The sequence below is a fragment of the Bidens hawaiensis genome, unplaced genomic scaffold, assembly GCF_021521415.1.
Source record: "Bidens hawaiensis isolate Kalapana, Puna unplaced genomic scaffold, B.hawaiensis_p1.1 tig00038994_1, whole genome shotgun sequence".
In the NCBI taxonomy this organism is placed as follows: domain Eukaryota; kingdom Viridiplantae; phylum Streptophyta; class Magnoliopsida; order Asterales; family Asteraceae; genus Bidens; species Bidens hawaiensis.
Genome location: NW_027496844.1, coordinates 53,158 through 70,361, shown reverse-complemented (window position 1 = coordinate 70,361; position 17,204 = coordinate 53,158). Strand labels below are relative to the sequence as shown.

At 36.1% G+C, this 17,204-nt stretch overlaps 1 pseudogene; it reads left to right on the top strand.

Moving 5' to 3' along the window:
• Positions 1-1,412: 1,412 nt before the first annotated feature.
• LOC143590785 (uncharacterized) lies at positions 1,413-16,974 on the top strand (annotated as a pseudogene).
• The last annotated feature ends 230 nt before the right edge of the window (positions 16,975-17,204 follow it).

Sequence of the window (17,204 nt, the reverse complement as noted above, 5' to 3'; positions counted from 1 at the left end):
CATATCACGACAAACTTAGTTTTAATATGTTATCTAAAACTAAGTGTCTTGAGAGAAGAAAGATTTCCTTGTGTTGTCCTGATTAATACAGTAAAACTGAACTTTTAATCTATTCGGTAAATTATAAAATTAATCTCAATTTTAAAATCAATAGTCTATGCCATCCTACTATAAGCCACACTTGAGGCATACTGCAAAATTTCAAGTGTTTGGAGCTACAGCACCACACTTGATTTCTAGCCTATCTCTTCAAGGTGAAAGGGTTTCGTTGACACATCTGGCCCTTTCACAAGTGACTATACTAGGGCGACTATTACTTTACTCTTATGTTACGTGCTACAGTTGTCTGAAGACTAAAGTGGGCATAGATAAGGCTAAACGGATCAAATTAGGAAATTGTTATCTTAATAGGCCTCATAACCGAGAGTTGTGCTTTGTTCTCAATTGACAATTGTTGCAAGTCTGCCTAACCACTTACTAATGTTGTGTGCTACAGCTGCCATTACTAACTGAAAGCCATATTCTCAAGTTCCTATTTTATTAATGGTAATTGGGTCATTAATAATAGGATTAAAACATCGAAAATACTAATTAAATTATTTTTTCTTATTTAACATATGTCAACTGATAATAACTCCTCATTCACCCTCAAGACTATTCTTGAGAAAGAAAAGCTGAATGCCACAAACTTTCTTGACTGGCACCGCAATTTGAGACTTGTTCTCATAATGGCAAAGAAGCACTATGTTCTCGATGGACCAGTTCCAACCAGGCCTGAAAACAATACTGTTGCCACCAGAAAGGTTCTTGAAAAGCATAAGGATGACTCTACTAAAGTCGCTTGCATTATGCTAGCCACCATGTCCTCCGAGCTTGCAAAGGACTTGGAAGATCTTGGTGCCTATGAGATGCTTGAGCAATTAAAGGGCATGTTCCAGAAACAAGCCCGTCAAGAACGTTTCGACACCATGAAACAACTTATCAGTTGCAGAATGGAACATGGATCTTTTGTTAGTACGCATGTCTTCAAAATGAAAGGGTACATCGACCAGCTAAAGAAACTTGATTATCCCCTGTCGGATGAAAGGCAAGCGGACTTCATCTTGAACTCTCTCCCCAGCTCTTACGAACAATTCGTAATTAATTTCATTATGAATACATGGGTGAAGACTGTGCCAGAGCTTCATGGTATGCTCAAAACGGCTAAGATAAATATTGCAACTAAAACTAATCAAGTTCTGATGATTCGATTTGCTGGTGTCAAGAAGCCTAAACTCAAGAACTGGGGTTATAACGGAAAATGCAATAAGAAGGTTACTGTTGCTGCCAAGCATGGCACAGACACTAACAAGGGTGTTGCAAAGGTACCACAGCCGCCTTCAGAGGAGCGGCAATGCTACAAATGCAACAAGATGGGGTACTGGATGCGTAACTGCCCCGGGCATCTAGCCGAGATTGCAAAGAAGAGGGCCAATGGTGAAGGATCCTCTAAAGGTATTTCTATTTATGTTATTGAACTTTTCACTGTATCCAGCAACACATGGGTATTTGATACCGGATGTGGTTACCACATCATTAATGCCTTGCAGGAACCTGAAAACTAGAAGAAGTTATAACAAGGAGACATGGAGCTCATCGTTGGTGATGGGAAGAGAGTCCCAGTTCTTGCAACTGGCACATATCGTTTTTCGTCTCCATTTGGCCTTGTAGATAATTTAAATAAATGTTTGTTTGCACCTGGTTTGACCAGAAACATTATTTAAGTTTCTTTACTTTTTGAATAAGGATTTCAGTACGCTTTTAATGGTATTGCTATTTCTGCTTACTTGAATGATGCCTTTTAATTTGAGGCTAAACCTCGAAACGGTATTTATGAGATTAATATTCAAACAAAGAATAACGTATATAATCTTTCTAAACATATCAGATCTAGCATCAACGATACATTTCTATGGAATTGCCGACTTGGCCACATAAGTAAGGCACGAGTTAAGAGACTCCAATCCGAAGGGATTATTGAATCCACAGGTTCGGACTCCTTTTATGACTGCGAATCTTGCTTTGCTGGCAAACTCTTTAAGGACTCCTTCACCCATATCAGTAAACGAGCTAAGGATCTACTCGAACTAATACATACTGATGCTTGTGGCCCTTTTAGAACCATGTCTATAAATCATGAAAGATACTTCGTTTCTTTTATTAATGATTATTGTCGATATGCTTATGTCTATATTATGAAACACAAGCATGAAACTTTTGAAAAGTTCAAAGAGTTTCAAAGTGAAGTGAAAAACCAACTAGGTAAAACGATTAAAACACTTTGATAAGATTGATTTGGAGAATATCTCAGCTCGGAGTTCATCAATCATCTAAAAGAGCGTGGAATTGTTTCACAACTCACTCCACCCGGCACACCCCAACATAATGGCGTGAGCGGGAGGAGTAATCGAACCTTGTTGAAAATGGTCTGATCGATGATGTGTTGACCTAACTCATTGTTCTTGAGTTTTTTAACCAAGAAAAGAAAAGGAAATGAGAGGGAAGGATAAGAAAGGGAAGGGAGGAAATTTTTTTTAATTAGGTGTGTTCTTGAGTTTGAAGGAAATTAGAGGAAATGAAAGGATAACTATGTTCTTAAGTTGGATGGAAAGAAAAGGAAAATAACACTTTTACAATTTTACCCTTAAGTTGGATGTTCTTAACTATGTTCTTAGTGGGTAATATTGTAATTTGTTTTTTTATCCTTAGTAATCAGCCCATTTTTGAGAGGATAATTTATTGGGAAAAAACATCAAGTTAATCCCTCCTACATCCTCCTACTCCTTTCTTTTTCATCCTAAAAAAAACTCAAGAACACACATTTTTTAACTATCCTTAGTTTTTATTTCCTTTCCCTCCTTTAAAAAAACTCAAGAACATGACGTAACTTGTCTCATTCCTTTTGGAGCTTTGCCCTTATGACTGCCGCCCACATTGTTCATCTGGCTCTAACTAAAGAGGTAAACAAAACCCCATATGAGATATAGCATGGGCGCAAACCTAATTTGTCTTTCCTTAGAGTATGGGGATGCGATGCATATGTCACCAGTGCAACTGATGACAAACTCGATCCCCGCAGCGTAAAAGTTGTCATCGTCGAATACTATAACCAAAGCGGATATTATTTCTCCCACCCTGATACAAATTTGATTTCTATCAATAGGAAGAGCCACTTCCTCAAGAAAGAAGTTCTCGATCGAGGAATTAGAAATAATATTGTCGATCTTGAAAAAATTCAAGAACCACAAACGACCGCTGAGGAAATTGGGGCGTCTGATCAACAAGATGTTGTTACTGATGCATCAGACATAAACACGAGCGTTCGCAGAAGTAGTTCGCGTACCAAATTCTAAATACCTATGGCATCTAGATGGTCCCGAAGTCTTATTAGTAGCCGAGTCAAATGACGAACCTACTAACTACAAATCTAGTATCTTAGATCTGGAATATGAGAAATGGAAAGAAGCCATGAACGTCGAGATGCAATCTATGCACGAAAATCAAGTTTGGAACTTGGTTGAGCTGCCCCCGAAGGTCAGACAGTAGGGAGCAAGTGGATTTTCAAAAGAAAAACCGACATGCATAGAAATGTATAAACCTATAAAGCACGGCTATTCGCGAAAGGTTTTACTCAAACTCATGGTATTGACTATGATAAAACCTTTTCGCCCGCTCATATGACTTAGTCAATAAGGATATTAGTTGTCATAGCTGCGCATTATGACTACGATATATGGCAGATGGATGTCAAAACCGTTTTTCTTAATAGACACCTTTTGGTAAATGTTTATATGGTTCAGCCTGGAAGGTTTTCCGATCCTAAATATCCTAATAGGGTGTGCAAACTGAATTAGTCCATTTATGGTCTCAAACAAGTATCTCGAAGCTGGAATCTACATTTTGATGAGAAATCAAAGAGTTTGGTTTTATAAAAAATGAAGATAAGCCTTGTGTTTATAGAAAGGCTAGTGGGAGAACTATATCATTCCTCATTCTGTATGTGGGTGATATTCTGATAATTGGAAACAACATTCCTATACTTAAGGAAGTTAAGCACTGGTTGGGATATTGTTTCACAATGAAATATCTCGGTGAAGCTGCTTATATTCTAGGAATCAAGATCTACCGAGATAGGTCAAAGAGGATTCTAGGGCTTATTAAAAGGACATACATAGATAAAGTCATGACACTCTTCTCAATGGAAAACTCCAAGAAAGGTGGAGTTCCTATTGCTAAAGGAACCGTGTTGAACAAATTGCAATCTCCGGCAACGGACATTGAAACTAAGCACATGCAAGAAATTTCGGCGATTGGTTCTATCATGTATGCTATGTTATGCACTAGAGCTGACGTCTCGTATGCTTTAAGCATGACTAGCTATTTTCAGCAAAGTCCTGGCGTTACCCATTGTACTGCAATGAAGAACATTCTAAGGTACATGAAAAGGACCAAAGATAGGTTGAAAGTGTTTGGAGAAATGGAAGAAGAGCTTACTGTAAGGTGTTACCCTGATGCTAGCTTCCAGACTGACCAAGATAATTCTCGCTCACAATCAGGACTTGTATTCACGCTCAATGGAGGAGCTGTTTAGTGGAAAAGCTCCAAGCAGAGTGTGGTGACAGATTCCACCACTAAATCTGAATACATAGCTGCATCGGATGCTGCTAAGGAGGCTGCTTGGATGAAGAAGTTCGTCACTGACCTCGATATGGTTCCGAGTATTCATAAACCAATCGAGGTGTTCTGTGATAACACAGATGCTATTGATCAGGCCAAAGAGCCAAGATCTCGTCACAGAGCCAAGCATATTTTAAGGAAGTTCCACCTTATACGGGAAATACTGAAACGAGGATACATCATAATAAGCAAAATAGACACAGATCAAAGCCTAGCAGACCCGTTCACTAAGCCGATGACTCGGGACAAGCATGACCAACACAGGAATGCTATCGGTCTTAGATTAGCTAATAATTTGTTTTGATTTAGTATTTGGATGTATGAACATTTAGATAGTTATACTTTTGAGTTCACTTTTTATTTAATGGTTAAATGCAAACGTTGAATATTATAAATGTGTTCATTTTAATACGTTTAATCCATGAATATTGTATTTTAAATTATCTGTAGTCGGTCAGACTCGTGAAAATGAATATGAACTAATACTATTCTGACTTTGGACTCAAGGAGTTGACTTCTGAATTTGGACTCAAGGAGTTGACTTCCAAACTTACAGACCTTATTATGAATGACGTTAGATGTAACTTGCATCAAATTATATTCATGTATCTTAATCATAAGAAGTTTTGATATTGGTATACTCATTTAGTATCCTTAGACCTGAGAGGCTGAGATACATATTAGAACTTTTGTTTACTAAAGGCTATTCTTTGATCAATGTCAACTGCTGTCGCGTAACTGCCGGCTATAAAGGCATTGGTTGGGAATATTCTGAAGTTCAGTGGGAGTTGTATGTAGTCAAGATGGGATTCTGTACCCTAACATAATATATAACAGTTACACATCATGGCGCCCTCGTTGATTCAAACTGGTGAAGTGTGAGGCTTCACCCAAACTTACCGTGTGTTTGATTGGACCACTTGATTCTAGATCGAGAACAATAACGATTGAATGCCATGTGAGATTGAATCAGGTCCATGTCTTATTGTTCAATTGATGGCTTATACAGAAAGGATAGATGACAAAGATTACCATAAGCTCATTGTCTTGCAATACTGTATTCCAAGATGTTTTGGTTACTGACTTTAAAGTGTCATACCTTATTGGGGGCAGCCATGTACAGCTAGTATGCGTTAAGTTTCTTAATCGAAAGTTGTTCAAGTGGGAGATTGTTGGAAATAATGGTCCAGCTCGAGTAAGTTAACGCGGCAGACCAAGTTATGACCCGTAAGAGTTACACCTTGAGCAACGAACTAAAATCCTCTTAACTTGTTTAACCAGTAAATGACAAATATAATATAGTTTGCTTAATAGTTAACTAAACTAGTCCGTGCTTTTATGAGAGTTGGACCGAATTGAACTTTAGGACACGGTTAGAATTTAATATAATAAAGATAATCATTATAATCTTTATAATAATATAATGACCAATATTTGATGATATCTCAGACTTTATGAGATTTTGAGTTCGACTCCAAGGAAATAGGAGATCACCTTTTTGTGATCATTATCTCAAATATTCAAATCAGAGTCGGCTTCCCATAATATATATATATATATATATATATATATATATATATATATATATATATATGGGTAAGGATCCTAAGAGAATCTTTTGCAAATTAAGAACTTTGAGAATCATTTTGGACCACTAAAAACACATTTAAAAAAATACTTAAAAAAATCATAAAACAAAAAATAACAAAAATTTTTTAAAAGTAAAAAAACCAAAATTCTTATATTTCATTCCGGTTTCATTAAAAAAAATAAAAAAAAACAAAAAAAAACGTCGTATTATACATATATGTATAATTTTATTTAATCTTTAGTTACATAATATACACATATGTACAATATCATTTACCTTAAATTATACACATGTGTATAAAAAAATCATGTAAATGTACATAGATGTATATATTATACATATGTGTCTATAATTTGCTAAACCGAGTTTTTTTAGTGAAACCGGGATGTTAGAATAAGAATTTTGGTTGTTTTACTTTTTTCATTTTTGTGTTTTTTTTATTTTATGATTTTTTTTATTTTTGAGTTTTTTGTGTTCCAAAATGGTTCTCATAGTTCTCAATTTAAAAAGAGTTCTCTCATGTTCCTGATCCTATATATATATATATATAGAGAGAGAGAGAGAGAGAGAGAGAGGATTAGGATCATGAAAATTTTTTTGAAATTAAGAACTATGAGAATTATTTTGAACCACAAAAAACCAAAAAAAAAAATTATAAAATAAAAAAACACAAAAATAAAAAAAGTAGAAAAAACCAAAATTCTTATTTTATCATCACTCGGTTTAGCTAAATTATGTACACATATGTATAATATATACATATATGTACATTTACATGTTTTTTTTGTACACATGTGTATAATTTAAGATAAATGATACTGTACATATGTGTGTATACGTAACTAAAGATTATATAAAATTATACATATGTGTATAATACGACGTTTTTTTTATTTTTTTTAATGAAACCGGAATGAAATATAAGAATTTTGTATTTTTTTACTTTTTAAAAATTTTTATTATTTTTTGTTTTATGATTTTTTTAAATATGTTTTAAAGGTGTTTTTAGTGGTCCAAAATGGTTCTCAAAGTTCTCAATTTGCAAAGGGTTCTCTTAAGATCCTTACCATATATATATATATATATATATATATATATATATATATATATATATATATATATATATATATATATATCACAGGAGTTCAATAATAATATACTAAGCAAAACAGCAAGTCCTTTCTTTCTCGTTTTTCAACCGGTCGTCAGGAAAAAAAAGGCCACCGCACACAACTCCGTGTCGTTCTATGTCACGCCGTTCATCGTCAAGGCTTGCCGTGAGTTACTGCTATTTTGCACCCGTTGCCGCTGTAACGCGCCACCGCCTCCGGGTGTCTCAACCGGTTATTCATTAACCGAGGTAAAATTAAATATTGTCGGTCTTGACTTATTTAATTTGGTTGTTTAGACTCGTAGGCGTATTGTTTGTAACTGGATCCTGTGAGGTTCCACTAAAGTGATGATTACTCGTTTTATTCCGCTGCGCATATATTAATTAACGGATTAATTATTATTTGTCATATTTATTGAACCGAGTTTTAATAAATAATTTTTTTGAGTAGTCATCACTTAAACCTAACACATAAGATCATCATATAGAGATCACTTAGTGAATTACATGAGTACACAATACTACGCATAATGTGAAGCTTTGGAGTCATTCATTCTAACCACAAGGATAGTAAGTATATAGTTGCGTTGGTAATATCAAAATAAACTTATTTTGTCACGTCGACCTTCTATAATCTTTCGAGTTTATCTAAACGAAAGTTGTTGGTCATGTGGCGTCTGTCTAACGCAATACCCTTTTACAAGAACTATAAAAACACGCAGTTAAGTCAAAGTCGAATGCTTAGATTGAAAGACAAAAGTTGTGACATGGTGCATGTCAAGTCTCAATCTATGGATAAGCATGAAAAGTCTAATTATGAGAGATGAAAAAATTTTCATTATCGTTTTATAAGAATTTTCAAGCATAAAATGAGAATGTTTGTGGATGATAAACCACGAAAAATTATATATATCCGAATACACTCCTTTTAAAACGATGCAACATTCTATTATTTGTAATTGATACAATCATAGAGCGCCATGGATTAAAAATATTTCTTACAACTATGTTTAAGGACTAGTTCAACCTATTACTGTGTGCGTAGTGGGTGAGTATTATAGGCGACAAAAAGGTGGTTTTGGGGCAAGAACACCCCCCTCGGGCTACAAAAGAGGCGAAATGTGGAGGTGATATTCCTTTGTTGCATGTTTCATTGTTTGAATATTATTATTTTATTTTGTATGTGTGATATATATATATATATATATATATATATATATATATATATATATATATAAATATAAATATATATAGAGAGAGGTTACAATAAGAAGTAGTTTATTTTGTATAATAAAAAAAACTCACCTTTTATTAACTGAACTGCACATGACACAAAACACTTCATTTTGTAGTTTCTCTATTACAAATAGCATTATAATTCAGACCTGTATGCCTGTATGCTAGGACACAATCATTAAAAAATAATAAAAAAGAAATAAAAATGAAGAAAAACTCCAAGAGCATGCAATAAATAAGACAGAATTACAAATTTTGTCCTTTAAAATAAGACGAATTACGGTTCGTGTCCTTTTCTAAGTTTCCTTGCAGGCGGTGTACCTTAAACTTTTTTTTCCTACAAGTTTTGTCCTTTACGCTAACTGGGTTAGAAAAAGTCAGTTAAATGCCCTCACGTGAGACGCATGTGAGGGCATTTTTGTCTTTTCGTCTACCCTGCAACTTCTTCTTCCTCTTTTCTTCTTCATTTTTGCAGATCTCTCTCTCTTTCTCCCCCCCTTCTCTCTCTCTCTCTCTCTCTCTGTTTAAACCACCACCACACCACTAACGGCCACCAGAGACCATGTTAATCGCCACCACCACGTATCACCGCTCACTCTCCGCCGGGTAATCCTCCAGCCACCGTCTCCTCCCTCATCCACCGCATCTCCGCCCTGGAGTCCACCCTCCTCCGCCGCCGCAGCAAACAACCTCCATCCCTCCGTGAAGCCGCCGCCCGCACCATTCAAACCCACTTCCGAGCCTACCTCGTCCGAAGATCCGCAACCCTCCGCCGCATTCACACCCCTCGCACACATCAAATCAGCTCTCAATCGCCTCAAATCATCTAAACCCCGCTTCCATCCTCACACCATTTCTCGCGAATCCATGGGCTTGCTCATCAAACTCGATTCTATTCAGGTATTTAATAAGCCACCACTCACTAACTACTTCTTTTTATTTTTAATTAGGGTTTTTGAGTTCAGGGGAGTGATCCGATGATCAGAGACGGTAAACGATCAATCAGTCGAGAATTGATTCGATTCATGGAGTTAATTGATGCGGAAAAAACAAGTGTTTTCGGTCAAAAATGTCAACAGTTCTAAGAAAGAATTTGGGTATCAAGAAAGAAAATTTCTTGATAATTTGAGAAATGCGAGAAAATGCGTTAATCGAGTTGATGAAAATGGGTCCGGTGTTTCTCAAATTAGAAAAGGGGATTTGGGGAAAACTCAACCAACAGTGAAGAAAAATGTGACCTTTGATGAAAATGAGAATGTTTGTAGGTTGTTTAAAAGTGGTCATGGCCGTGTTTCGAGTGACAATGGTAACGATGATGATGATGATGATGAAGTTGAAGTTGAGGAAATCGGTGTTTCTTTGAAAGATACGGAAGTTGAAGAAGACGAGTCTTCGGAAATGAGTGGAAATGAGATCTGCAATAATGAAGAAGAAAAGAGGAAGAAGAAGTTGCAGGGTAGACGAAAAGACAAAAATGCCCTCACATGCGTCTCACGTGAGGGCATTTAACTGACTTTTTCTAACCCAGTTAGCGTAAAGGACAAAACTTGTAGGAAAAAAAAGTTTAAAGTACACCGCCTGCAAGGAAACTTAGAAAAGGACACGAACCGTAATTCGTCTTATTTTAAAGGACAAAATTTGTAATTCTGTCAATAAACAAAGCAAACCATTCCATCAACTTACAACCAATGACAATCACATATCTGATACTTGCCAGCTAATGGGGTCACCCTATTAAATCAACAAATTCTTTACTTCCATACTAGTGAACCATCACCATTAGACCGTTTGTAGGGAACGTTTCCACCAGCGTTATTGTGAAAAATGCGGAGGTACACCGCCCTTCCTGCGTTATGATAATTTTTTTTTGGTGCGTTATATACAAAACGTGCATGGTGGCACAGAAATCAAAAAAACTAGCCGTTGGGATGGGTGGGTCTTGGAGCCGTTGGGATTTAAAAAAAATTATATTAATTATATTTATACTATATAAACAAACCAAACTCATTTTTTTAACACACTCGTTCCACTTCTATACCAATTTATATCTTTTACACTAATATTTCTACCAAAATGTTTCCAAACAACAACCAAAATATTCTCGGTTTCGGTCAATATGCCCGTCAAGGCAACCAAAATCCACAACTGAACCAATCTACCGCCCCGACGCCAACCGTACCCGTCCCGCATATGATTGACCCGCAAATGGCCTCGTACATTGCACTTATACAAAACTCTATGCCAAACGAGGTGCCCGATTTCCAAAACCCAATGACAAACATTTTTGCGGGTTCGGGTTCTCAACCCACCCCGGAGATCCAACCCGAGGTCGAGTTCGTGCCGGAGACACAACCCGTCCCGGAGACCGCAGGCGGTTCGAGCCAACGCGGACGTTCGAGAAAACACGCAAAGAAGGCCACCGGCGAACCTCGGGTTAAAAAGACGGTGATCCAATGGAGTACCGACGAGTGCGAACTATGTGCTCGTGCTTGGTGCCAGATATCGGAAGATGCCAAATGCGGTATGTTTTTAAAATACATATATATTTTTTTAAATTTCTTATAACAAACATTAAACTTGTAATGTTTTTATTTTTTTAGCGAACTATCAAAAAATGGGGGTATTTTGGCACAAAATCATAGAGAGGTTTCACAACCTTGGCGGGGACTCACGTCGAGAAAAAGATTCGTTACTGTCTAAATGGGGCGACATAAACACCAAATGCATGGCTTTCCATACGGTTTTCTCTCGGATTAATCGAACTAGGAGTAGTGGTGTCTCGGACGCGGAAGTCATGGAAAAAGCGTTGGTTGAGTTTCAACATAAGGTCGGCGGGACCTTCAACTACTTTGGCATTTGGAAAGACCTATTGAGGTGTCACCCAAAATGGGGCTTGGTGTTGGATGCCGAAGCCGAAGCCGACGGTGGCCCGAGTAAAAAAAAGTCTAAATCATCGTCTTCGGTTGATCCAGACACGCCCCGTTCCGACGCTCGAAACTTCAACTTAAGCGATAATGACCCCGTGAATACTACCGACATGCCTCGGCCGGGGGGTAGAAGAACCAAAGGCAAAGGAAAGGGGAAAGGGGCCGCTTCGTCGTCGGCAACGGGTTCGAATCCCGAATTGTAAAGCCAATTCCAATTAATGAACTCTCGACTCCAAGATTTACACGAACTTGGAACCCAACGACTTCAAGTAAATTTGGACGCCGTCGACCTACTTCGAAGGAATGAGATGGACAAAGACATCGAGATTTTATCAAAGAGCTATCCGAAGACGACCCGATAGTCCAATCTCTAAAAGCCACTCGACGAGCGAAAATTTTAGAAAAATATAAATTAGTTTTACTTTTATTAGTATTATTTATGTTTTTTTTAATTTGATCTATTTTTTTTAATTTAGGTTAATGTATTTTTTATTTGGAAGTTTAATGTAATTTTTAATTTTATGTTAATTTATTTTAATGATTTAGTATTTAAAAAATCAAATAAAATTAATAATGATTGGGCGCCACGTGGCGCATAATGTCTGGGGGTGGAGAGTTATGACTATAACATGTTTTTGTAAAAAACCATAACTCTGACTAGGCGCCACGTGACGCATAATGCCTGGTAGTGGAGCTTTATGACTACACATGGTCTTAATCTACAAATCCATGAGACCATTCATAATGAGAAAAGGGACGAGAAGAGACGGAGATTGGGGAGGAACCTCCCCCCCCCCACACAAAAGTGAACGAGAATAGAAGGGACGAGAAATATATCTTGTCCTAATGTTTGTGGGCCCACCTCAGTTTTATTAATTTTTATTGAAATAGTCATTTTCCAACGGTAATTTAAAAAATGTAAACAAATAACAATAAAAATACCACTCATCAAAACAAAAATATCATACTCACTTTCTCAAAAAATCTCCAACATACCTTAGAAAACGAATCCGAACAACCCACCTAGCGTTTTTTTTTTCAATTTTCTCGTCTACCAAACCAAGAAATGAACTTTTCCAACGCACCAAACTGACCTTTCCTAAAATACCCCTCGGTTTTCCCGACCCGAACAACATCCCACAACAACATTTTAACTTCCAATTTTACGTCTACTTTTCCCGACAACCAATATGGGGCGTACGCCAATTTTGTCGCCCTGAACATCCCGATACTAGTTTACGCCTCCACTCAAAAGGGTTAAACGAAGTGGCCGACGCGTTGGACGTACAACTAACTCAAATGATATTGGAAACGTACAACCTACCAAAACAGTGCATATTTTAGTGTTTTTTATTTTTTTTATGTTATGTATTTTTTTATTGTATGGTTTTTAATTTTAATTTATTCTTATGTATTTATTTAATTTAATCAAGTTTTATTTGTTTAATTTATATTATTTTTTTAAAAATATAACAACTTTCGATGTGACACTTCTCCCCCAATATCTCCTCCATCCTTACACCCCTAAACTATAATCTATCTTCTTGTTGACTGGGCATCACGTGATACACTTTCCCTCCACCACTACGCATGGTTTGAGAGCCAATTTTTAAGCTAGACCCTATATTATCTTAACTCAAGTTTAAAGGGAAATAAAAATATTAAAATGGCCATTTAAAAAAAAAACTCAAAATAGTCCACTTTTTTTTAAAAAAAAATCTGGAAAAAATTCTCCAAATGTCGTCTGGGACGTTGCATTGGGAATCAATCCGACGAGATTCAAAATGATTTGAATCTCATTGGTTCTGTCAAAATTTTAAGTAATCCCATTTTCCCAGGCCAAATTTTAGGAAATCCAATATGCTTTGTGAATTTTTAGGGGAAAAAATTTGTCATTTTCTTTATCACTATTTTTCTCCTTCTCACATATCTCTTCCCAATTTCTTTTCATCATCTTCCGCTCTTTCTTCATTAGAAAATACCTCCCACTATGTAAAATGGATTGTGCAACGTTGCACGTTTTCGGCGAGCACAAATCAAAGCCAATGGATAGATTTATCGGGCTTTGATTTGTGCTCGCTGGAAACGGTTCAAACATCAACCAAACCTAATCCAGTGTACATGGTTGGAGGTTTTTGAAGGAAGATGATGAAGATAATGAAGAGAAATTGGGAAGAGAGATGTGTCTGTGTGTGTGTAAGAGAGAGAGAGAGAGAGAGAGAGATAAAATGTCCATAAAAATGGACAAAGCGTGTGGGATTTCGTATTTAAATTTGTTTATGTTTAACCCGACTCGGAATGTAATTCGGATCTTTTGAATTATTTTCATTTTGTATTTATTAGTGTTTAACTTGGTTTAACTTATTTTATATTCTTATAAAATAATTCTAGTGACATAACACAAATGAAAATGTGACCTAAAATGTTTAATATTATATTAAGTGTCATTGTTGTGTATCCTTTAGTCACACCAAGTTCGAAAATTTCTTGTTACATTTCCATTTAGTGACATATATTACATAATTAGATGACCCTAACATACTTGTTATCACACTATTATTAAATAAATGTGAGTTTTATGTATTTTAGTGACAAATAATTTTGAACAATGTGACTATATGTAATTAGTTATCACACAATTGGTAATCTAATTTGTGACTATTACATACCTTTTAGTGAAATAACACAAATGAAAATGTGACCTAAAACTTTTAATATAAACTAGTCTTATTTTAAGTGTCACTGTTGTGTATCCTTTAGTCACATCAACTTTGAAAATTTCTTGTTACATTTCCATTTAGTGACATATATTACATAGTTACATGATCCTAACACACTTGTTGTCACACTATTATTAAATAAATGTGATTTTTTTTATGTATTTTAGTGACAAATAATTTTGAACAGTGTGACTATGTGTAGTTAGTTATCACATAATTGGTAATCTAAGTTGTGACTATTACATACCTTCTAGTGACATCTCTTATTTTTAAGTGTCGCTGTTGTGTATCCTTCAGTGACACTATCTTTGAATATTTTGTTGAGTCAAAGATTTGACCTGAAATGAATCAAAGATGATTAAGAGAGATTGGAATCTTCTCAACACTCCTCAGAAATGACTAAATATGAAAACCGAGCACACTTGGACCTCCCAGCAAGGTTTTACTTGTCCTAGCAAGGTATATTTCCTTTCGGGCAAGGTTATCATCTTGAAGTCTTCTTTAGTGTTAATCCGAGCAGGGTTCACTATGTCTAGCAAGGTTGTTTTTCATAGCCAAGCAAGGTTTACTTCTGAGTAGGCTCTTGGCTAACCAAGCTTTTGAAGCCAAGTATTTGGAAGATCTAGCAAGGTATTCTTTAATAAAACAGTGGTCCGAGCTTGCTTGATGGAAGTTGATAAAGAATTATCTTAAGGACTTCATTGAGCAAGGTTCAACTCCGAGCAAGCTACAATGTTACCAGCACACTTGTATTTTCTAATAAGTTATTCATTAACAAAGAGTTGAAAGGATATCTGAAGAACAAGTTTGCTCGTTAGATCTTATCGGGCAAAGTCTGCTATGGTCAAGAAGATTGAAGTCTGCTAGGTGAGTATTCTCTAAGGAAAATACTCTTAAGTAAAGTCTACCCGGAGAACTGTTTACCAGCACACTTCAAGGTTACCAGGTCTACTCGATGAAGACAAAAGGCACAAAGCCTACCCGGAAGACCTGTTTTTACACTTAGTATATTTTTTAATACGTAATATGATTATGTACCTATCATTAGGGTTTCTAGAAGGAATGACAGCTGTCAGGAGGCAGGCCTATAAATAGAATGATCTAGGACATGCCTCCTAACGGACAGACGGACGGATTTGCCACTTTACACTTTTCAGACCAAATCTAATATTTCTGATTTGAGTGTGACGGCTGTCCTACGATTAGTACGCATAAACCTTTCTATAAATGAAAATCTTTGGAGCGATTGTTTGTGTTTGTTACATTTATTAGTCTTTAAGCAACAATTCTGTTTGTTTCTGATTCCGTCGTTAACAAACATTTAATCTTACCATAAATAACAACGTCATCAAACTTCTTGTCGGCACATTTATTGTGTGGGTTGTGACATTTATTGTGAGTTTGAGCGATCAATTCGGGACCGACAAGTGGTATTAGAGCTTGTTTGTTGCTGTTTGTGTGAAGATTTGTTGCTTATTGTTGATTATTTGAAGATGAAGAATGACGTGAGCTGAATACTGTTCCATTGAATACTGAAGTCAACAACTCTGTTCTTCATTTATTTCTCAAGATCTGCAATTTTGGGTTTCTTCTTTTACTTGTTTTTGCTTAAAGTTTGAATTTTTATTATTAGATCATGCTCCAATCAAATAAAATACATCATATCTGAAGAGCTCTTTCTTAGATCTGATTGATTTTTCAAATTTTATTTTGCAATCTGTTTGAACTGTTCTTTGTTCTCTGTTTTTCTTTAAAATCATTTTACAAAATACCAAAAATATGTCCGGTTTTGAAGAGAAAGAAGTATCCACTAACAAAATTCCAAGGATGTATAGGCAGGAGAATTTTATCAAATGGAATGTTTTGTTTAAGGCTGCAGTGTGTTATAATGAAGTGGATATGTGGAACTCCATTAAAATGGACCATATACTCCTGAAGGTGTAAATCCCAACCAAGCCGTGGGTGAAAGGGTGAGGAAAATTGATGACGGAGCTCTAGCAATGATCAAGTTGGGTCTGTCTTGGGATATCTTGACGAATTGCACATCATACCACAGCAAAGGCTATGTATGATGCAATACTTGAGGTGTTTGAGGGAAACACAGAGATGAAGAACATCAAGGAGCAAATACTCAAGCAACAACTTGAGAAGTTCAAGTATAAAAATGGGGAAAGGCTGAAATCAATTCTTGATAGATTTCTAGCAATTGTGAATGATCTAAGAACCACTGATTATGTGATGACTGACTCTAACTTGAACACTCAGCTGCTATCAACATTGCCCAAAGAATGGTATAAGGCTAGTAAGTTCATTATTCAGAAGCCAAACTTTGAAAGACTAAAGTTAGATGATGTGATTTGCTTCCTACAAGCTGCTGAAATAGAGATGATTGAAAATGAAATGATAAAGGAAGAGAAGCCCTGTTTCCAGGTGTCCAATGCACTCATTGCACCTATGGGAAACTTGTCAACTAAAAACCAACAGCAGATCCCTATCATAGAGGAAGCTAATGAACATGGTGTTGACACACCAAAAGCATTTGTTGGTGGGAGTACAAGTAACCAAGGAAACCAATCAAAGTTTAATGTCTAACTTTTAGATGACAATGAATCTGCTTCTATGGAAAGTGGACATTTGCCTTATGGTGCTGGAAACAGTGGTCAAAGGGAATGAAACTCAAGCATTGTTCTCTATGTTTATAGAGTCCTACAATGCATTTGTTGCCAAAAACATGATTAACACAAGTGTCATTCAAGATGATTTGGAAAAAATTGATGTAGATGACCTTGAAGACACAGACCTGAAGTGGCAGGCTGCCATGTTGGCTCTTAGAAGCAAGAGGCTATACAATAGAACTGGTAGATCTCTTTTATCAGGGTCTAATGAAAGAATTTGATTTGACA